At 41.4% G+C, this 23,920-nt stretch overlaps 1 protein-coding gene and 12 non-coding genes across 13 annotated transcripts in view; 8 read left to right on the top strand and 5 right to left on the bottom strand.

The window, feature by feature from the left end:
* The window catches only part of LOC143024572 (dynein axonemal heavy chain 7-like), a 377,264-nt gene that overhangs the window by 143,199 nt on the left and 210,145 nt on the right, over nucleotides 1–23,920 (top strand). The gene's annotated exons all lie outside the window — the stretch shown is intronic.
* On the bottom strand, nucleotides 353–426 carry TRNAI-GAU (transfer RNA isoleucine (anticodon GAU)). The gene has a single exon. It is a non-coding gene; the product is annotated as a tRNA-Ile (tRNA).
* Nucleotides 2,052–2,125, top strand: TRNAN-GUU (transfer RNA asparagine (anticodon GUU)). The gene has a single exon. It is a non-coding gene; the product is annotated as a tRNA-Asn (tRNA).
* On the top strand, nucleotides 4,626–4,699 carry TRNAN-GUU (transfer RNA asparagine (anticodon GUU)). Its single transcript has one exon. It is a non-coding gene; the product is annotated as a tRNA-Asn (tRNA).
* Nucleotides 4,924–4,997, bottom strand: TRNAI-GAU (transfer RNA isoleucine (anticodon GAU)). Its single transcript has one exon. It is a non-coding gene; the product is annotated as a tRNA-Ile (tRNA).
* On the top strand, nucleotides 6,608–6,681 carry TRNAN-GUU (transfer RNA asparagine (anticodon GUU)). The gene has a single exon. It is a non-coding gene; the product is annotated as a tRNA-Asn (tRNA).
* Nucleotides 9,148–9,221, top strand: TRNAN-GUU (transfer RNA asparagine (anticodon GUU)). The gene has a single exon. It is a non-coding gene; the product is annotated as a tRNA-Asn (tRNA).
* TRNAI-GAU (transfer RNA isoleucine (anticodon GAU)) lies at nucleotides 9,431–9,504 on the bottom strand. The gene has a single exon. It is a non-coding gene; the product is annotated as a tRNA-Ile (tRNA).
* Nucleotides 10,331–10,404, top strand: TRNAN-GUU (transfer RNA asparagine (anticodon GUU)). The gene has a single exon. It is a non-coding gene; the product is annotated as a tRNA-Asn (tRNA).
* TRNAI-GAU (transfer RNA isoleucine (anticodon GAU)) lies at nucleotides 11,950–12,023 on the bottom strand. The gene has a single exon. It is a non-coding gene; the product is annotated as a tRNA-Ile (tRNA).
* TRNAN-GUU (transfer RNA asparagine (anticodon GUU)) lies at nucleotides 15,857–15,930 on the bottom strand. The gene has a single exon. It is a non-coding gene; the product is annotated as a tRNA-Asn (tRNA).
* Nucleotides 21,388–21,461, top strand: TRNAN-GUU (transfer RNA asparagine (anticodon GUU)). Its single transcript has one exon. It is a non-coding gene; the product is annotated as a tRNA-Asn (tRNA).
* Nucleotides 22,936–23,009, top strand: TRNAN-GUU (transfer RNA asparagine (anticodon GUU)). Its single transcript has one exon. It is a non-coding gene; the product is annotated as a tRNA-Asn (tRNA).

The raw sequence follows: 23,920 nt of genomic DNA, 5'->3' as shown, positions 1-23,920 counted from the left end.
ATGATTAGCGGCAGCAATCGAACCAACAAATCTCTTCCAAAACAGAGAAAAAGTGGTTATGGCACAATGTTAGAAAGATTTGATCTCCTCTAACAACACTAATGTGCTTTCGTGATGCAATCGTTTAGCGCGTTCTACTGTGAAAGGAAGTTTAGTCTACCCAGGGGTGTTTCCCTATGCAGTCGCAGTTTATGATGGTATTATGAAATGATAACAAAGATTAACTTCCCAAGACTCTTTGCATCTAGCTCACTTTGTCCCACTGATATCCGTCGAATTACTCTGACTTCCAGATAAGAGGACATGTTCTCTTTTCGTTTTCGAACTACCTTTACATAATCTAAAGGTCAGATGGCCCGCATGGGGGTCGAACCCACGACCTCCGCGTTATCAGCACGGCGCTCTAACCAACTGAGCTAACGGGCCCTTCAGAAAGGCGTAGATACTGATCAAATTTACCAGTGAAAGATGACACTTTGACCCTGGTTAGGTCGAGTATCTGAATTACAACAGATGGTTCGACTAGAGATCGTCGCCAGTATCGAACAGGTCTTGTGTGGAAGATACAGAGGTCATCATATAAACTCAAGTTGCAGAAACCTAATGGTAGCCAAAACTTCAATGGAGATCATTTTCTATGATGCGCCGCTGTCAAAATGACGTACACTAATGATATAATTCATCTAGATATATTTAAGAAAGTGGTAACGAAATCTCTCACCAAATATTAAGACAAAAAATCGAATTGTACTGACAAGGGCGTTCCTCTTTGATCGGCTCCTGAAAGTTCATCTTCAATGCCCTGAGAGTTGGTATGCAGAGTGCCACTGAATGTAATTACTCTCCATTAGTTGGCACTTAACAATCTCACTTAAATGAAATGCTACACCTGCAATGTCAAAATCTTAAATTATTACCAAATGGAAGCTTGGAAGAAATTGAGAATAACTGGGAGTTTGAGGGAGTGAACGTGGTCATAGGATATTGTTAAATCTTGTAGAATAGACAGTTACCACTTCTACTGCAAAAAGTAATGAGATTTTATCAAGGCGACAAGATTTGGGCCCAGCAATGACAGACATTACACCAAAAGAAAATTATACTTTGCAAACTGGATATTTCAATGCCAAAGTATGGAAGATCATGACATGGAAATCGTGCGTTGGGAAACACTAAGAACGAGAGGGGTGGCAAGGATACACTGTCAATAGATTTTTGCAAAGAAATGTAGCCAACATGTAAAGAGCACGTAATTCAGAGTTGTAATGATCAGTAGCGAGTTTCATTGAACGAACCGTCATCCATTCCTCTCCCAAACAAATCGCATTAAGATGAGGGGATTCACTAAAGAAAATAAGGGGTTAATGAAGCAGTGAAATTATGACTCATTAGGAACGAGCCATGATGGTGCCTCGCCCCTAAAGTCCAAGTTGAGCCCAAATTTCCTACTCCTATTTCCCTTCATGAGGACCGTCGAAATTGTCGAATGTCCATCCAGTTTGGAACACTGTAGAAAACAAAAGCCTCCGTTGTCACGTTCCATCACTTGAGTTAGTCAACCCAACGACAATAGTTATTACAAACCTGTATGCCTTGATTAAGAACTTCCCCAAGTGAGAAACCAGACTTCAGTTCCAAGGAACAATTTCCAGCTATTACCTTCCCAATGCTCAATGATTCATCTACTTGTCTGAGGGTCTCAAAAGGAACATGATGCAAAGATTTCTCTCACTCTACCGACACAATAACGTAGACTCTTACCCTGATTATCAATCCGCTAAGACTATACCATACGAATCAAGGAGGTCCCATTCAGCACTGTACTTTTAGAGGAGGGGGGTACTCTCTCTAAACTACCCCTTTTATGTGCTTTTGATTAATTACTCCCCCCAAACAAGTGTCAATATACATTTATTCATCACTACCGTCTCCTGGTAGATATGATTCAAATGACGTATCAACCGAACGTAAGCACCTACAGGTCTCAGCCTCTGTTACCCTGAAGGTATATCCAGATTGGTTTACTCATCATAAAAGCTCCTTTCGGATGTGCCTCCGTGGCGCAATTGGTTAGCGCGTTCGGCTGTTAACCGAAAGGTTGGTGGTTCAAGCCCACCCGGGGGCGGTACTTTTCTTCCATAACTGCAATGAGGTCATACCGAAATGAAGCCTAAGATCCATTTCCTCCGACATTGGTCATGCACCTTGCTGACCTGGTTCTCCTGGCGGCATAGCAGCACCTGACAGGAAGTACTTCATCCTGGAAAAAGGGAGTTATGACTTTCGCGGGTCAAGAATAAAGGCAGAGTTCGTGTGGAGAGGTGAAGACCATGGGCATTGGGTCCTCTATGGAAGCGGAGACGGTCTTTCTCTAGATTACCCTGCACAGCAGTCTTCTCCATGCTTTCAGCCATTAAGTCTGGAAACCCGAATGACAACGACCGGCTCCTCGTAATAATCCTACACTTTATCTAGCAAATGTGTTTGCAAGGGAGTCAAGTTCCCTCCCAAAGGTTATTGAGCCATGTGGAAGTACCAGGAGACTATGTACGGCGGCAATCAAACTAACCCATCTCCCTCTTCCGAAACGGAGCAAAACTGATTCTGGAACAATGTCAGTAAGATTTAGTCTGCTCTAACAACTCTAGTGTGCTTTCATGGCGTAATCGTTTAGCGTGTTCCACTGTGAAAGGAACTTCTAGCCTACCCAGGTGTGTTTTCCCTATGCAGTCCTAGTTTATAAGGGAATTATGAAACGGTAAGAAAGATGGACTTCCCCGGACGCTACCCATGCACCTCCCGCACTTCGTCCCGCTGACGACATCCGTCGAATTGCCCTGCGAGCCGGTACATCAAACTTCCGCTGTCAAAATGACGGCCTGGGTTTTATGAAATGCACTCAATTATGGTCTCACCAAAAATTAAAACAAAGGAGTGATTTATATTGACATGGGCGTTCCTTCTCGACCGGCTCATAATGGTTCATCTTCAATGCCCTGAGAGCTGGTGTATATTGCCACCGAATGTAATTATTCTCCCAAGTAGATGGCTCTTAACTAAATGAACTGCTACACATAGAATATCAGAGCCTTGTCATATTACCAGCTGGAGGCTTAGTTGAAGAGATAGAGAGTAACTGGAGGTTGAGGGAGTGAGCGAGGTCAAGAAAATTTAAATATTGTGCAACAGAATGAGTCACTACTTGTTCTACTACAAATGATAATGCCATTTTATTGAGGCGACGAAATTGAGCCCCAACATACAAGATTATACCTTGCAAGTTGGAGATTTCAATGCCACAGCAGGGAAGATCATGCGTTGGAAAACACTAGATACGCGATACAAATGACAAGAATAAAATATTAATTTATTTTACAAAGAAATGTTTACTTTAAAAAGAGGAGTAAGGATTAGCAGCGACTTTCGCTTAGCGAACTGCCACCCATTCCTTTTTGTCACGGAATGAAACAAGTTAAAGGGGCTTCACCAAAGACGATGACGGGTCAATGAGGCAGTGAAACATGACAATGATGCAAAACCGTACATTAGGGGCAAACATTTAATAATTATCGAACTCCGATGGTGTTAATACATATCAATAGACACACCTCTGGAGTTGACAATAACTTACACGAGAGCCCACCAGCTCGCTGGAATATAACACTAGAGTGACTTCACTCGAAAAAGAATATTCATCACTTCTGACTTCCCTGTTTTCAATTTTCCTTTGCCACTTCTATTATTTCACTAACGAAAAGTATGGGTCATTGCCGAAATGATAAAATACCAATTAGGGATTGCTGAAGCAGCATCGTTGCGATTTGTGATCTTGTGCTCTATACACGAGACCAACATTTTCGGAGCGACCCTGATGTTCAACCCACCCGAGAGACCAACGATTCGTCGAACTATTAAGTCACTTTCTTGAGACTGGTTTGGCGCGATAGAACTAAGGTTTCTCAACCTCCCGAATTCCAAGCTGGGCCCAACTCACTCCTTTCCCACCTTATGAAAAACGTAGAAAATCGTCAAATCCATTTTCAACAAAGTAGAAAATAAAGCTTCCATGTTACCCTTCCACCACTTGAGTTCGCCAACCCAATGACAATAATGATAACAAAGCAACTTGGCATAGTTTCTACCTATTACTAGTCTGAGGGTCTCAAAATCTACACGTTGCAAATATTTCCATAACCTGCTGAAGAACGCAGCCTCTTACCTTGATAATCCTATTACGACTATACCATAAGAATTAAGATGGTCTCATATAGTTTGTCCTTGGTGGAATGGGGCCCTCTAGGTAATGTCCCTTGTATGTACTAGGACAAGTTTTCATATCTCAATCATTATATTTCAATTGTCTTCCATTTGATGACAGAACAAAGCATGTTCTACACTCGCCCTTCTCTTTACGTAAGTAAGCCCCATGGCACTTCTTCACCGACATCAAATCGTCTCCAATCAATTGACAGTATGCAGACATCTATTTATCACCAACTCCAGGCAGATTTGATTCATATGACACATCAGCCTAATAACGTAAGCACTTACAGGTCTCGGCCTGTTACTTTAGAGTATTTACATATTTTCAGATTTGTGTACTCATAAACAACACCTACGGATGTGCCTCCGTGGCGCAATCGGTTAGCGCGTTCGGCTGTTAACCGAAAGGTTGGTGGTTCAAGCCCACCCGGGGGCGTAATTTTTCTTCTGCTATTGTAATAAGGTCAAAGAAATACAGCCGAAGATCCAATTCCTCGGACTCTTTGGCCATGCGTCTCGCTGGCTTGGTTACGCTGTCATCGGAGTCTCCAGGTACCAGACTCGCTCCGTGTGCCAACCTGATGAAGCTTGGGATATGCAGGGAGCATTATCTCCTTGTTCAAACTGGAATAATGTATCTTCATTACGTTAAATGTTAGATGGCCCGCATGGGGGTCGAACCCACGACCTCCGCGTTATCAGCACGGCGCTCTAACCAACTGAGCTAACGGGCCCTTCATAAAGGCGTAGATAATGATCAAATTTACGAGTGAAAAATGACACTTTGACCCTGGTTAGGTCGAGTATCTGAATTACAACAGATGGTTCGACTAGAGATCGTCGCCAGTATCGAACAGGTCTTGTGTGGAAGATACAGAGGTCATCATATAAACTCTAAGTTGCAGAAACCTAATGGTAGCCAAAACTTCCATGGAGATCATTTTCTATGATGCGCCGCTGTCAAAATGACGTACACTAACGATATAATTCAACTAGATATATTTAAGAAAGTGGTAACGGAATGTCTCACCAAATATTAAGACAAAAAATCGAATTATACTGACAAGGGCGTTCTTCTTTGATCGGCTCCTGAAAGTATATCTTCAATGCCCTGAGACTTGGTATACAGAGTGCCACTGAATGTAATTATTCTCCAAGTAGGTGACACTTAACAATCTCACTTAAATGAAATGCACCTGCAATGTCAAAATCTTAAAATATTACCAGATTGAAGCTTGGAAGAAATTGAGAATAACTGGGGGTTTGAGGGAGTGAACGTGGTCATAGGGTATCGTTAAATCTGGTAGAATGGACAGTTACCACTTCTACTACAAAAAGTAATGGGACGAGATTGGGCCCAGCAATGACCGACATTACACCAAAAGAAAATCATACCTTGCAAACTGGATATTTCAATGCCAAGTATGGAAGATCATGACGGAAATCGTGCGTTGGGAAACACTAAGAACGAGAGAGGGGTGGCAAAGATACAATGTCAATAGATTTTTGCAAAGAAATGTAGCCAACATGTAAAGAGCACGTAATTCAGAAAGAGTAGTAATGATCAGTAGCGAGTTTCATTGAACGAACCGTCATCCATTCCTCTCCCAAACTAATGGCATTAAGATGAGGGGATTCACGAAAGAAAATAAGGGGTCAATGAAGCAGTGAAATTATGACTCATTAGGAAGGAGCCAAGATGGCGCCTCGCCACTGAAGTCCAAGTTGAGCCCAAATTTCCTACTCCTATTTCCCTTCATGAGGACCGTCGAAATTGTCGAATGTCCATCCAGTTTGGAACACTGTAGAAAACAAAAGCCTCCGTTGTCACGTTCCATCACTTGAGTTAGTCAACCCAACGACAATAGTTATTACAAACCTGTATGCCTTGATTAAGAACTTCACCAAATGAGAAACCAGACTTCAGTTCCAAGGAACAATTTCCAGCTATTACCTTCCCAATGCTCAATGATTCATCTACTTGTCTGAGGGTCTCAAGGAACATGATGCAAAGATTTCTCTCACTCTACCGACACAATAACGTAGACTCTTACCCTGATTATCAATCCGTCTAAGACTATACCATACGAATCAAGGAGGCCCCATCCAGCACTGTACTTTTAGAGGAGGGTGTGCTCTCTCTGAACTACCCCTTTTATGTGCTTTTGATTAATTACTCCCCCCAAACAAGTGTCAATATACATCTATTCATCACTACCGTCTCCTGGCAGATATGATTCAAATGGCGTATCAACCGAACGTAAGCACCTGCAGGTCTCACCCTCTGTTATCCTGAAGGTATATCCAGATTGGTGTACTCATCATAAAAGCTCCTTTCGGATGTGCCTCCGTGGCGCAATTGGTTAGCGCGTTCGGCTGTTAACCGAAAGGTTGGTGGTTCAAGCCCACCCGGGGGCGGTACTTTTCTTCCATAACTGCAATGAGGTCATACCGAAATGAGGCCTAAGATCCATTTCCTCCGACATTGGTCATGCACTTCGCTGACCAGGTTCTCCTGGCGGCATAGCAACACCTCCTCATCCTGGGAAAAGGGAGTTATGACTTTCGCGGGTCAAGAATAAAGGCAGAGTTGGTGTGGAGAGGTGAAGACCATGGGCAATGGGACCTCTATGGAAGCGGAGACGGTCTTTCTCTAGATTACCCTGCACGGCAATCTTCTTCTCCATGCTTTCAGCCATTAAGTCTGGAAACCCGAATGACAACGACCGGCTCCTCGTAATAACCCTACACTTTATCTAGCAAATGTGTTTGCAAGGGAGTCAAGTTCCCTCCCAAAGGTTATTGAGTCATGTTGTACCGGGAGACTATGTACGGCGGCAATCAAACTAACCCATCTCCCTCTTCCGAAACGGGGCAAAACTGATTCTGGAACAAGGTCAGTAAGATTTAGTCTGCTCTATCTAGTGTGCCTTCGTGGTGCAATCGCTTAGCGTGTTCCATTGTGAAAGGAACTTTTAGCCTACCCAGGTGTACTTTCCCTATGCAGTCTCAGTTTATTAGGGAATTATGAAATGGTAACTAAGATGGACTTCCCTGGACGCTATCCATGCACCTCCCGCACTTCGTCCCGCTGACGACATCAGTCGAATTGCCCTGCGAGCCGCTACATCAAACTTCCGCTGTCAAAATGACGGCCTGGGTTTTATTAAATGCACTCAATTATGGTCTCACCAAAAAATAAAACAAAGGGGCGATTTATATTGACACGGGCGTTCCTGTTCGACCGGTTAGAGTGACTTCAATGCCCTGAGAGCTGGTGTGTAGTGCCACCGAATGTAATTATTCTCCCAAGTATGGCTTTTAACTTAACTAAATGAACTGCTACACCTGCAATATCAGAACCTTGTCATATTACCAGCTGGAGGCTTAGTTGAAGAGAGAGAGAGCAACTGGAGGTTGAGGGTGTGAGCGTGGTCAAGAAAATTTAGATATTGTGCAACAGAATCAGTCACTACTTGTTCTACTACAAATAATAATGCCATTTTATTGAGGCGACGAAATTGAGCCCTAACATACAAGATCATACCTTGCAAGTTGGAGATTTCAATGCCACAGCAGGGAAGATCATGCGTTGGAAAACACTAGATACGCGATACAAATTACAACAATAAAATATTAATTTATTTTTACAAAAAAAAAAAAAAAAAAGTGTACTTTAAGAAGGTAGTGATTATCAGCGACTTTTACTTAGCGAACTACCCATTCCTCTTTCTCACGGAATGAAACAAGTTAGAGGGGCTTCACTAAAGACGATGACGGGTCAATGAGGCAGTGAAACATGACAATGATGCAAAAAATGTACATTAGGGGCAAACATTTAACAATTATCTAACTCCGATGGTGCTAATATCAATAGACACCACCTCTGGAGAGCCCACCATCTCGCTGAAATATAACACTAGAGTGACTTCACTCGAAAAAGAATATTCATCACTTTTGACTTCCCTGTTTTCAATTTTCCTTTGCCACTTCTATTATTTCACTAACGAAAAGCATGGGTCATCGCCGAAAGGATAAAATACCAGTGTGGGATTGCTGAAGCAGCATCGTTGCGATTTGTGATCTTGTGCTCTATACAGGACACCAACAGTTTCGGAGCGACCCTGACGTTCAACCCACCCGAGAGACCAACGATTCGTCGAACTATTGAGTCACTTTCTTGAGACCGGTTTGGCGGGAGAGAACTAAGGTTTCTCAACCCCCGAAGTCCAAGCTAGGCCCAACTCACTCCTTTCCCACCTTATGAAAAACGTAGAAAATCATCAAATCCATTTTCAACAAAGTAGAAAATAAAGCTTCCATGTTACCCTTCCAATACTTGAGTTCGCCAACCCAATGACAATAATGATAACAAAGCAACTTGGCATAGTTTCTACCTATTACTAGTCTGAGGGTCTCAAAATCTACGTGTTGCAAATATGTCCTTAACCTGCTGAAGAACGCAGCCTCTTACCTTGATAATCCTATTACGACTATACCATAAGAATTAAGATGAAGGTCTCATATAGTTTGGGCCTTGGTGGTGTGGGGCCCTCTAGGTAATGTCCCTTGTATGTACTAGGATATTTTTTCATATAGGACTCCTCAATCATTATATTTCAATTGTCTTCCATTTGATAACAGAACAAAGCATGTTCTACACTCGTCCTTCTCTTTACGTAAGCCCCATGGCACTTCTTAATCGACATCAATTCGTTCTCAATCAATTGACAGTATGCAGATATCTATTTATCACCAACTCCAGGCAGATTTGATTCATATGACACATCAGCCTAACGTAAGCACTTACAGGTCTCGATCTGTTACTTTGGAGTATTTACATATTTCCAGATTTGTATACTCCTAAACAATACCTTCGGATGTGCCTCCGTGGCGCAATCGGTTAGCGCGTTCGGCTGTTAACCGAAAGGTTGGTGGTTCAAGCCCACCCGGGGGCGTAATTTTTCTTCTGCTATTGTAATAAGGTCAAAGAAATACAGCCTTAGATCCAATTCCTCGGACTCTTTGGCCATGCGTCTCGCTGGCTTGGTTACGCTGATGTCATCGGAGTCTCCAGGTGCCAACCTGATGAAGCTTGGGATATGCAGGGAGCATTATCTCCTTGTTCAAACTGGAATAATGTATCTTCATTACGTTAAATGTTAGATGGCCCGCATGGGGGTCGAACCCACGACCTCCGCGTTATCAGCACGGCGCTCTAACCAACTGAGCTAACGGGCCGTTGAGAATGGCGTTGATAATATTAAATTTACAAAAGTGATAGGTGACAATTTGACGCTGGTTAGGACCGAGCATTTTAATTATAACAGCAAGTTGGACTAGAGATCTAGCTAGTATCGAACACATCTTGTGGGGAAGATACAAAAATAATCTCATTAAACTCAAAGTTACAGGACCCCATTGCCAGTTATAACTTCTGTGGGGAATAATGACCTTTTCATGATATTACTTCCGCTCTAAACATGATGATCTGGACCTTAGTGCATCCCAATAAGGTTCTACCAAATATATTAGTTGGTAACGAAATGTCTCTCAACAAAGGCCAAAAAAGTAAATAATACTGACACGGGCGTTCCTGTTAGACCCGGTTCCTTAAGTCTCATCTTCAATGCCCTGAAAATTGGTGCAGAGTGCCACTGAATTCACTCTCCAACAAGATGGCATTTAACAAACTCAAGTAAGCACTGTCGAAAACAAAGCCTTCATGTTCATCTTCCATCTATTGAGTTCGCCAACTCAACGACAATATTGATTACAAAACTGCTTGGCTTGATTAAGAACATCACCGAAAGAAAGGCCAGACTTCATTTTCAGGGCACAATTTCTAACTATTTCCTTCCCATTGCTCAAGGATTCATCTACTCGTCTGGGAGTTTCAAAAGCTGCACGTTGCATAGACTTCCCTAACTCTACCTGCAGAAGAACGCAGTCTCTTACTTTAATTAACGCATCAACCTAACGTAAGCACCTGCAGATAAAACAGGTCTTTGTTACCCTGGAGTATTTCCAGATCGGTGTTCTCACCTTACAGAATCCTATGAAATGTGCCTCCGTGGCGCAATCGGTTAGCGCGTTCGGCTGTTAACCGAAAGGTTGGTGGTTCAAGCCCACCCGGGGGCGGTACTTTTCTTCCATAACTGCAATGAGGACATAACGAAATGAAGACCAAGACCCATTTCCTATGGCATTGGTCATGCACCTCGCTGATTTGGTTCTCCAGGTGGCATCGCAACACCTGTCCGCCCAGGAAAACGGCAGTGATGGTCTTCGCGGTTCAATAACAAAGCTAGAAATGGAGGTGGTGTGGAGGTGTGAAGATCATGGGCACCAGCTGCTCTATGCATATGGACATGGTCGTCCTCCAGACTGCCCTACACCACGCACTCTAATTCTCCATGCTTGCTGCCATCAAGTCTAGAGACCCGAAGGACAACATCCTCCTCATCATAACCCTACACTTCATCCAGCAACTACCACCGCATGGGAAGCGAGTTGCCCTCAACTGAGTATCGAGCTTTGTCCAAGTACCGGGAGACAAAGAGGGGACAAACTGGGGAAAATGCCACAAGCCGAAGGCTCGAGGTGAAAAAGTTCACGGATATCAACTTAGGTTGGGCAATCAAGACGTTCCGTCCCGAGATGGCAATCAATCTGTAGAGCGCAGAGGTACATATGGGAATGTGATAACCCTAAACTATAGGAATGTTGGAATATATGGTCTGAGGCAAGTTCAGTCAATTCCAGTCCAGGCGGAATTCTCTTTCTCTTGATACCATGTAACCTAATACTACATGTGATGAGGGTGTTGGACACTCAAATGGATGTAAAATAAGGCTATCCAAAGGGTAAATTACCTACTTAAAAATCAAGGGCCATCAAACCCGGTCATGGTCACTAATCCATGTGTCTGCCCATCGTGGCTTCCGTGCAGAGCCTGGAGATGGCAGTTATAAAAACTGAACAATCCCTATGCTACAGTTGCGCTGAGGCTTCATCATAGGGTGAACAAGCCTCTTCGATCCCTGATTCTGGCCAGAGTGGGGTATCATTCATGGCTCGGAGAGGGACTTTGGCTGAGCTGCCAGATTCATTCAAAGCCAAGCAGCTACCGCCTTGGCCGACACCGCACGACTTATAGTTGTCCCCCGCAGTGTCCGGGTGGTGGATAGGTACATTCATTCGAACCCTAAAACTGTTGAGTTATAAATTCAATGCAATGCTCAATCAATCGTTGGGATTCAAGATAAATGGGAACGTGGGAGGGCAAATCATACACACACACAAACGAATTCGGGCAATGGGAAATTCAGCGTTGCTAATTTAAAAAGTTCTCGTTATTTTTCATGGTTATCCTATTCTCTTGTAAAATTAAGTTTGTCGATGAATCTTCCATATGTTAGTCACGATTTCGAGTCTTCAACTTCTATCCAATTTCCAGCAATGTTTCCTGTCCCAACAGCCAATGTGCATAAAGTGTATATTCCTCACTTTTCTTTCATTGGTCCATTTCTTCAGACATTTCGGCCGCATACCAAATTGATGTCATCGGAAGATCCGCGAGGTACCACACCAGCTCCACATGTCATTCCGGTGACCATCAGGATAAAAGGACATTCACCCTCTTTTATTTCTTTGATGAATATTGCTTATAACCCAAAGGTTATATGGCCCGCATGGGGGTCGAACCCACGACCTCCGCGTTATCAGCACGGCGCTCTAACCAACTGAGCTAACGGGCCGATGTGGAGCTAAAGAAAGATGACCAAACAATTTCATATAGCCGGATAAAAAAAAATGTACGATGACTAATCTTATAGAAAGACGGGGCTCCAATATTTGCAATCACGAGTAATCCAACTTCACTAACCCGTTCAAAAAAAAAAATTCGGCCAATCATAATGGTGGGTTCCTGCACATAGATTCTAATTTTTGTAATTCCTAAAGATCAATTACGTTAAATTTGTGCAGAAGAATATGTTCTTTAATTTTACATTAAAGGACCCAGAGACATCCCCAGTGATTGCCTTGACGTTCCTTTCATTTTCAATTGTAATGAGTTTCAGTCGTCAGTTTACGAACCCTGTAACGGTGCCAGTCTCAAGTTAATCGGAAAGCGTGGCCCACTATACTTTTCACGGTCTAACGCGAGGTCACACCCTTCCTCTACCTTGAACGCTCCTCAGTGCACTCCTTGCACCTTTCAGTTTCACGTTTAAAGGTACTCCACCGTTCTCCATGGTCCTGAAGGATTCCAAGCACTTCAAAACAATTTGAGATGCTACGATCTACCCCTAAGAGAACCCAGCACTTCAATAAACCTTGTAGTTCTGTAGGACCTTCCAATGATTCCTGCCAACTATGACATTGGTATACAATGTCTATCTGTGTGGCCCGCGTCTCTAGGACCCAGAACCACAAATCCTCAACGTTCTGGACTTTGCAAAATTCAGGATATATCAATTACTGTTCTTGGTCCTAGAGTCATGGGTTCAATTCATACTTCACCGCATTGAAGTCGCCCAAAATTAAACATGTCTGTTGTGGGCACTGATCGACTGTAGAATCAAGTTGGCATAGAGCATCTGTTCAATTCCATACGCCTCAGATGGAGCAAAGATTTTCAATTGCATTTGTTTCTAGGCTTTTGAGAACTGCCTCATATGTATTTTTTATTCGGCTGTCATACCGATTCCATAACCATTATATTTCAGTTGTCTTCAATAAAACAAAGTCCAGAACAAAGGATATCCGTATTCGCCTTTCTCTTCGCGGTCTCTTTGGCACTCCTTCACCGACATCTATTCTTTCCTATACCCATGGTACTCCGATATATCATCCACACAATTTCCAACCAGTTAAGATTTATATGTGTTCACGCACATTTACACTTCAGTCTTGGCCTCTGTTCACGAGTGTTAAATTATATTTCCACTTTGGTATAATTACAAAAATATCTCTCGGATGTGCCTCCGTGGCGCAATCGGTCATCGCAAAGTTGGTGGTTCAAGCAAAAAAAAAAAAAAAAAAAAAAAAAAAAAAAAAAAAAAAAAAAAAAAAAAAAAAAAAAAAAAAAAAATAAAAATAATAATAATAATAATAATAATAATAATAATAATAAATAAAATAACAGTATATAAGGGGTATTTCAACGCCGACAACTTATCCGCACTTCTACCATTAAGAATAATATAGCACTGCCATGGGTCTCTCCACCATCTCAACAGCCTAATCCTTTCTGCGATTGATATTGGCTGGACGAAGGAGTGGTTTCCTTCTTGCAGCTCTGCCATAGTAATCCAGCTAGTGGAGATACCTGACAGCTGTTCTGGGACTGACATCAGCTTGTGTTGCCATGTCAGAGGACTTGCAACGTAGATCATCTTCGACATTTCTTTTGACAAGACGCAAGGTTCTTTCTGAGGGCCCGGGACGACCTGAATGAGGTTTTGTCCCCTTCTTGCCCTCCCTGGTGAATTGTACGATCACTCTATCATCAATAGAAAGGGGTATTGACAGATTTTCAGATATTTTGCATTGACTAAGTCCACCTTCATGTTGACCCACAATACGACCTCGATGAAATTCAGATAGGTCTAGTGGTCCTTTGGTTCGTGGCATGCTTGATTAATCTTGTATGTAACCTGAAACATAAATCTAGGAAAATATAACATATTAGGTAAATTTTAATAACATTAAGCATTAAATAAGAGCTGAAATGCGTTTATTGGTGTCTATTCAATTCTATCATGTCTTATATTAGGTATATAGGATATAAGTGAGAGGATAGAGATGGGTACCTTTCTTAGGGACAGGTTCAACGTATATTTACGTCCAACATAAAAGGTAAGGAAAGGTGGGTAAATGGTGACTCAATAGTTCGTCTTAAACATCACTAAAACATAAATATTGAAAGCCGTGGAAATTCACTACACAACCACGGTAAGTATATAAAAAAGTAGAGACAGAACTGACCTGGGTAGATTCGGACAAAAGTATCTCATGATATGTGCAGAAAAAAGTTCTTTGCCGAGAGAGGTCAAAGATGAATAAAATATCCAGTTGCAGCCATTATTAAAAAATGAACAGTCTCAGTTCGGACGGGGTTGAAGGTACTAATCTACGACAAAGTATAACGTGGATCCAAATCAAGGAGTTAATCAGGAAACCGTTCTTGGAGTTCATTAGCAAATAATAATTATAATAATAATAATAATAATAATAATGATAATAAAATAAATAAAATAAAAATACATAACAAAAATAAATAATCTAAGTCTAAATAAAAATATTCTAAAAAACGCTGTGGAAGTCGGGGACAGGTGGTATTACGGTGACACTTTGCCCCTAAAAATATTCTTGAAAAAGCGCTTGGGTAAGTCGGGGTCAGGTGGTACTCTTCTTCGCGTTCCTCTTCTTCTTCTTCGCGTTCTTCTTCTTCTTCCTCGCGCTCTTCTTCGCGTTCTTCTTCCTCTGTTTCTTCTTCGCATTCTACTTCGTGTTCTTCGCGTACTTCTTCGTGCTGGGGATCCCGTGTTGGGGTTCCGCCCCGAGGCCGAAGGGGAAAACGAGGGATTAGAGCGCGGAAAGCTGCGGCCGTAGGCTGCTGTTTGCGCACCCAAGCCCCCGGCGAAGCTGGGGAGGGCGAAGCCCGCGGCTTGTAATAAATAAAAAATAAAAAATAACGATCACCTTAAAAGGTTTACTTCCATTACTTTGTTAATATTTGCAACTATTGGACCCCTTTCTTTTTCTAGAGAATTACTTATTACATTTCAATTAGCTAAAGTGAAGTCGGTTCATCAGCGTTCTTAAAATAAACATCGGCCTGTTAGTTCGGTTGATTAGAGCGCCGTGCTGGTGACGGGGAGGTCGTGGGTTTGACTTCCATGCGGACCTTTTGACCTTCAAATCATATTATGCATTATGGGTTTATTTATGTACGTATGCGTTTATTTATGTATTTTATTTGATACTTACATTATTATAGTTTTTATCTATTTATCATTATTATTATGATTTTTTCGCATCCGACCTAGATATGGACCAAAAAGTCTCCTGTCGGCATGCTCCGCCTTTGTAATCCTTTGTAAGGACAATATTCGTACTCGGAAATACAAAGACCCATGAAAATGGCATGGGGAGTGATTGTGACACCTTGCGGGTCTTCTGATGACATCAGTGGAACCAGGTCAGCGATTATACAATATTTCGTCGCCGATGCCCAGTGCTTCTCTCCCCGGAGACACTATAAAACAATAAAGCGCCGATACTGTGTCGCAGAGGTGGAAAAGGAGAGATTTCAGGAGGACAATGGAAAAATGAGATAAAAGTTACAGGTGATTATCATGAATTTTTGAGATGTAATTGTCTCCAGCTACAAATGCATGCTGCGTGACTCTGGTCCTCAAGATACCACAAGTCCCTAAAATAGTGGTTGCAACTTATGTAACAAATACTCCAAAAGGCAGCCAAGTTTCTGAGGTACATGGCTATGGTGTCCGAGGATATGGATATCCGGTTTCATTACGTTATGACCTTACTGCCGTTCCAAAAGAAAACAAAAGAAAAGCTGCGCCCCCGGGTGGGCTCGAACCACCAACCTTTCGGTTAACAGCCGAACGCGCTAACCGATTGCGCCACGGAGGCACATCCGAAAGGGTGTTTTTCATTATTGTTATACCAAGATGGAAACAAGTTAATACTCTAAGGTAACACAGGCTAAGCCTGGGGGCACTTACGTGAGGTTGATGCATCATATATCATTTCTGGAGAACAATAGTTGGAGTGCCAAGGATAGGGGGAGTGAAAGGATGTCAGTGAAGGAATGCAAAGTAAGAGGGGGCAATTATGGATGTGGTTTTCAGGTGTTTCTTTGACAGAGGACAACTTATATGTCATGGCTGAGGAATCGGATATGACAGTTCTCAGTTTGAAAAAAAAAGAATGGTAACTGAAAACTATAGAGAATACTGGTCGTTATTACCAGAACTTCCCTTCTCTATATTATGCAATCGATACATTTTATATCGTTGTATTTTCCCAGTCTCTGAATAATTCCATTCTGAAAAACACGACTTGGATAGGTTTTTCTTTATTCATTCTTCCATGCTTTAATCAAGGCATGCACTTTCCATGTGGCAGCTTTGTATCATTGTCGTTGGGTTGGTGATATGACGTGATGACGGTAACCATTTAGGCTTTGTTCTCTTCAATGTTCAGAATGAAAAAGCCATTTGAGTCATGACGCTCCTCATAATGGGGAACAGGAATAGGTAAATTGGCTCTACCTTGACCCTGGAGGTTGAGTCGCTTAAATCAGCTGTCCTATCCCTAACGAATCATAAGAAAGTGATCCAAAAGCTTGGAGAATAATGTTTTTCGGATAGGCTCAATGCCTAAATAGTTCTAAAATACCTCATCAGATCATACAATTGAAATAGTAATCACAAGAAAGCTGCTTCTGCGGTTACATACTGGTATTTCAGAACTCATTCGTCGATAACAGGCGCTTCTATCCTTGGGAACATTATTAACCTGAAGAGGTGGAGTCACAAAGACGAGAAAGGAGTGATTTAAAGAGGGTAGTAGAAAGGAGGAATATTATAAAGTTAAAAAATATTAGCATTCTTTTCTGATGGAGTGAAAGGTGGATCTACAAACAGAAAATAATGTTGGATGATTCTGGTCTGTGTGGGTCACAAAAGCCCCTACAATAATGACTGGATAAAGACTATGCATATAGTACCCCATACATCCGAGCTGGTGGGCTGCCCTGTGGTTTATTATGTCAACTCCTGCGATGGTGTCTACTTTTATACTAACACTGTCGAAAGGTTTGCCCGTGCTGTCGGACTTTGGATCATAGTTTTGTCATGCTACTTCAGTGGTCCCTTATCTTTTCAAGTGAAACCCCTCTAACATGGCACATTCTGCAAGGGACAGGAATGGGTGACGCGGTAATGTCGCCTCTTTCTTAAGATTTATTTTCCTAATTAAGAACAGCTTACCTCTACCAATCTTTTCTCCTAATTTAAACGTCACAACACACGATTCCTCTACCATAATTTTCCGAGCTTTGGCATTGAAAGTGTATTAAATTGTTCATTGTGCATCTGAAACACAGTAAATCTCAGGACGCTATATCTCATTGTCTTCCGATTGGTAGTCCAACGGTATAATTGTTCTTTCAGCATGTTATTCTGATCAAATGCTTAACGATTTTAAATTAAAAATGGACTACGGACAAAATGGGGTTCTCTATCGACTCCATGTTGTACCACAACTATCACTCAGTAGAATACAACTCTCTGCCATAAGTCAGAATAACATTCTATTAACTTAGTTGTAAAAGTTCACTTTAAACCCACTATCGGAGAAATAATATCGGAAGTACAGGAAAAACTGTATATTTCGACTACTATCTGAGGTCCTTTCAGCAGAAGAGGACTACAGATAGTAGTCGAAATATACAGTTTTTCCTCTACTTCCGATATTATTTCTCCGATAGTGGGTTTAAAGTGAACTTTTACAAATGTGTTATAAAACACCATTTTCCAATTAGTAGTAAAAGTGGCGACTGCCATGTAGTTCTGCAAGTCTTCACTCCACGTAAACAACACTCAATCCCACCAATTCCCTGTTTATGTCCTCCAGGTCTTCCACTAAGCTCTCTAATTTGTATTACGTAAGGGTTTGGACAATGTAGGTGTAGCTACTCGTTTGTCAGGTTCCTAAATGCGTTAGACAATCTGTTTTTGTATTTTTCTGCAAATTGTATACATGGACACATCGAATTCGGAATCGCAATGGTAGCATTCAACCACACTTGGGGTCTCCAGGGAGGGTAAAAAGTATTGCACTACCAGGTCATTCAGCCCGTACGAGAGGCCAACGATTAATCGAGTTAGTTCGTCTCCACAATTCGCTAAAATACATAACCCAGAATGTATTCAAACTCCAGAAATCCAAATTGGACTACAATCACCCTCCCATATTCATCTTTATGAAAGGCATCAAGATTTCTGAGTGATAATTCATATTGAATATCATAAAACAACGTCCCCATAGTCATCCCTCATCACTTAGTTCATCAACTCAACCACATCATTATCAAAGACGTCAACGGAAACCTGCTGGTCTTCACCAAGAACTAGGGTGAGGTGAGAGAAACCCAATTTCCGTTCTCAGATACAATTTCCAGCTATCAGCCTATGGAGAAAAGATCCCTTCAGGGAGATATCCCGAGTCCCTTCCTGTTACTTATAATAACATGACCACAGGGTCTCTTGAAAGCAGACTTCGCTCAGCCTATTTGAGGAAGAATGAAGCCTTTTGCCCAAGTCCAGTCTAATGAAGACCATACCATATGAATCACGATGAAGGTCCCGTATAAGTATATATTGCATTAAACCTTAGGCCAAATCTGGTAAAGCAATTATATTTACATTTTCGCAATGAGGACTAATTTGGTACATTCTAACGTTCTGCATTTTTTATGTCCATTTATTTTCAACCAGTACGTTAGTTCAGTTAATTATAGAGCCGTGCTGATACCGCGGAATTTGTTTTTGACTTTCATGTGCGCCATCTGATCTTTATAGATGTATAAAATCAGAATTCGAGAAAAATAAACGGCAAAGGAAAAACGAAATACGCTCAGCTGAACACGGGGCGCGTTTTACTGATGACGTCAGCAAGGCGCGCGGTAGGAGTTCGGAGAAACGGGTCTTCGGTTTCACTTCATTATTTGTTTGTTTTAGAAAAGCTTCGTCCCGGGTGGGCTCGAACCACCAACCTTTCAGTTAACAGCCGAACGCGCTAACCGATTGTTCCACGAAGGCATATTTGAAACAATCACCGATACAAATTGAAACAAATGTGGTTTTTTTTATAATCCAGGGTAATCATGTAAAAAGTCATGATAACTCCAGATTGTTTTGCAATACAAATAAATTTAGATTGGGGCTTGTGATGATTCGGATGCCGCCCTGGGAGTTTTATTAGAACATATCTGAAATACTGAGAACGGTAAATGAGGCGATAAACTTTCCTGACTTCTGCATATTGTAAGACTCCATTCTTGGTTTTCAGTGTGCTCACTATATTTATTCCCAAAATCTACAAAAGTCTAGATTTTCGAATATTTTCTTAATATTAGTGTATCTCAGGTTTGGAGTCTTGGCGTTAACAAAACATTTCCAGAGTACTGCCGCTTCTCTGTCATATATAATATATGCAAATGGGCTATAAGGTATCATTTTTGTGTTTCTTATTTATTTTACTTTGTTTTTTGGTCACAGCAACTAGTTTTTCTAAGCTGAATATAAACTGCCTCACAAAGTGATTGAAGTACATAGATGACACTGGTAACTGAACAGTAATTCAAGCGAGCGAATATCAACAAGTTAGTTGAAATCTGACTGAAACCCATAAGTATATTGACGTCATCAAAGTTCTTATCGGCGGTCATAGATCAATATGAACTTATATTCCACGTAGAGTAATTAAATACATTCTAGTACAACATCGTTTAAAAGGTCTGTAAAATTACTGAAGGATTTCGGTCCAAATACGTTGCGGTGGATCAAATACTTCAATTCAATCAAAAATTTATATCATCCATCATCGCCATTCGGGAACGCGTCAAAGCTGTGCCCGGAAGGGTTTCTAGACCCAACTCAACTTTCATACTTTTACTGGTCTTATTACTTTTTCGTACAAGATAATCACAGTGTTCACTTATTCCTGACCGGAGACAAAGGCAATTCCACATTCTCACAACAGACATCAGTCTGCCCCCATCCCCACAGAGAGAATTCTATAGGAAGGTCAGAGGGCTGTTTCCAGTTTCTGTGTAGTCGTTGGCCGTCACACAAACTGTCAACAGAACAGCTGGCGTGAAGCATTATATCCTCTTCTACCTCGAACCTTCATTGCCAAGTGAAATGGGAAGCTTACAGATTCGTTCTTTCCCTCAAATCCCAAGCCATTCCTAACACCATGCAGTCGTACTATGAATATATATATTCCGTAAATAATATTATTCAGACTAACATAGAGACAGTTCGCCATGCGTAGGTCATCGCTAGATAAGTAAACAATGTGGGTTTCCCTGGGCCACGCAAAAGAGCATGCATGCATGCATGCATGCAGTACGTTAAACTCGGGAGAGAAAAATCATCTATTCTAATGACTTGTGGAGCTCGTCCAAATGTCCCTTTTTCAATAAAGAGAATCTTTAAAGAAATCTAACTCAAGCACCTAGGTCGATGTCCTCATGTGCTGGGCCTGTTAAATCATAAATATATCACACGTATCGCAACTGGAGACTGTTTGGTAAATACAAGAACACGATAAACTGTATGCCTAAAACGCTATTTAAAACCAGAGTATAATCCCAAATATAATCTACGAAAGTGAATCTTGGAAACTGACTAAACGATGATGACAAAGTAAGGAGTGCACAGAGGAAGGGAACACTCGATGCTGGGATTAACGAGTCTATACGAGTCTATGCGAGTAAAATTCTCGCGAGCAGTATTAGCTGCCTGATGTACGATGATGCATCACAATACTCGCATTATAAGATATCAAGTTACAGCTATATTACTCGTTCTCTTTCACCCTGAATGTTAATTATCATGGAAAACAAGATCAGGCCAGTTCACAGAATATAGGGGTCACTCAACAACTACAAAATATAAACAAGCGCCGACGCCGGCATCCCTATATACCCACTCGCTCACGACGCCTACGTTGACGTCATCGTATCATCGTATCTAATGGGTTAAGAGGGCAAGTTGGTTAAGAGAGACTAAACGAAAAAAAGAATATTTATACAGTTCGGCGACGATAAAGGAGAGGAAACGGAAATGGGCACGAAAAGAGCATGGCAGATGGTGCAAGTGTGTCACTAACTGGCCACCGCGAGTTGGATAGTGTGGAAAATAGGAACCAGACCAAACTTGGAGACATTAAATTGAAAAGCGTACAGACATGGCATCACAGATGGCGCAGTTATGTGACTCATGGGGTCAGCCTTTTTTCGGCAATGAACTCCGAATGACTGACAATTTAGTAGTCCTACTAAAGCTTTTCGGTTGTGCCTCCGTGGCGCAATCGGTTAGCGCGTTCGGCTGTTAACCGAAAGGTTGGTGGTTCGAGCCCACCCGGGGGCGTAGGTTTTCTTCTGGAACTACAAGGTCAAAACAAAACGAAACAAGAAATCCAGTTCCCTAGACTCTGGCCATGGACCTTTCTGACTTCGTTCCGCTGATGTTATCCGTATACTTGCGAGCACCAGAATCGTCCCACGAACTGCTGAATCAACTTCAAGGGTAACAAATTTTCGAGATCTATCCAAGTAAATGACTGACAAGTAACATACCTATTAAGGAATCCATATGAGAAACACGAAAAGTATATAACAATTTAAATGATTATTTACCTTCATCAAACACCTGAGATCCACTACAAAGATATATATTACATCCTGGGAATAACCAAATTTTCCTAACCATTGCGGGAATTCATACTTTTTCGATTAATAACTAAAGCGAAATCCTTAGCATTGACCACTTTCGGGATATATCAGCTCTTTCATATATAATGTTTTAGTTCGTATTAACTTTTAGTTCCAACTTGTACGCAACACAAATGGCTTTCACTCTTCTGTGAAATACAAATTCAACAGAAATTTATATATATATATATATATATATATGTATATATATATATATAATGTATATATATATATATATATATATTATATATACACTTACCTGCTCACCCCTCTCTTGTTAGACCTGATAGACTTGCCAGTTACTATGGTGCGTCAGTTCACTCCAAAGACGACGATCTCCATATTTTCTATCTCGATCTCTTCATGTGAAGTTCACCTTCTGTGCAGTGCCTGTTAGATATTTGATATCGATCTAATTCTTGGATGTCCCATTGGTCTTCTACTTTCTAGTTTCCATTCATAGTACTTCTTAGATTATCTTTGTTCCTCCATCCTCCAACGAAAATACGTATCATTCTCAAAAGGCCTTTATCATATATTGATTTCCTGATAGTTGAGGAGTGCACCTAAGATATACTGTTCTTCATTACATCTGATAACAAATTGTTGTGTTGGTCTTTGGCATAAGTTTCTGTTTTCATGGATTTTCACATTTATTTTTCAATCTCTATTTTTACTTTCTCCGGTTTCTTTTTCTCATCAAAACTATCAAATGCCTTCGCAATATAGAAGTTATCTCAGAACTTACACCTTCCTCCCCTCATGTGAATATTACAGAATTCCCTCGACCCATATTTCTATAAATGAGTAATGCACCAGACCATGAAATCTGATCTGGATGACCTCGAGATTACAGTCATGTTAGGTCAGGGATCACCAAACTACGGCCCGCGAGGTCAGTTCACCCAGCCTGTCGCCGCACTGTACATGTAATTTATCATTATTTTTCTAGAATCTAGATGTGTATTCACGGTACTGTATTGAGCAGAAAATCGTATGGCCCGTGTCGCCATTCTCTCAATTAGCTGGCATGTTGTGAATATATATATATATATATATATATATATATATATATATACATATATATATATATATATATATATATATAATTATGAAGTCCTTACGGATGTGCCTCCGTGGCGCAATCGGTTAGCGCGTTCGGCTGTTAACCGAAAGGTTGGTGGTTCGAGCCCACCCGGGGGCGGTGCTTTTCTTCTATACCTGGAATAAGGTTACAATGAAATGAAACACGACCCTCTCCTTATGGACTTAATGCTAACGTCATCGGCAGAGAAATCCCACGAGGTACAAAATTCGCCTCACGATACATTGTTTCCATATGAACAGACCCCCCCACCACCAAAGTTCAGTTAATTTTTACTATTCAAAGGTCACTTAGCCCGCGTTATCAATACAGTGCTCCAACCGAGTTATAGACTGCCGGAAAGAATATTATTTAAGAAACCCCACAAAATAAGATTCCCTTGGATTCATCATACCATTGAACAAAAAACAGTAGTACGATACCCCTGAGCCACCTTAGGAGCATCCCACCCCTTAGCGCTCCCAGGACCAACACGTGCCTCAACACTCACGGGAGCATCGTGCCCTTCAGCCCAATGATCACCAGTCTGCAGAGCCTACGACAAGAAGCCAAGCCCGAGCTTCCGAAGCTCACTCTGGATCACCAGCAATACCCACCGGCCAACAGTCCAACATTCTGCCAAACACCGGTGACCTCACCCACTTCTCCCTGTGACTCCCTATATAGAGGGTACTGGTCAGTCAGTAGCCATTATTTTTCACCAAACCTTCATCGACAGCAGTCCTTCAAGATACACATTACTAGTATAGTTCTTATCTTGAAGAGGACTAAGAGAGGTGAAAAAACTCGAGTTTTCGAAGTCCGTGTCGGCAGTTTTAATTGTACTGTTACATAGAATTTCAATAACACCTGGCATCCATCAGCGCCTATTACATTTCTATTCCATTATATACATATACATATATATATATATATATATGTGTGTGTGTGTAAAAATATATGCTCTCTACCTTCAAAATCAGTGATTCCAAATCATGTCATAATCAACTCTCAGTACGAGAACATGTAAA

The sequence above is a fragment of the Oratosquilla oratoria genome, chromosome 4 (assembly GCF_046742065.1).
Source record: "Oratosquilla oratoria isolate Oo_2021 chromosome 4, ASM4674206v1, whole genome shotgun sequence".
Lineage (NCBI taxonomy): Eukaryota > Metazoa > Arthropoda > Malacostraca > Stomatopoda > Squillidae > Oratosquilla > Oratosquilla oratoria.
This window is presented reverse-complemented; position numbering and strand designations above follow the sequence as displayed.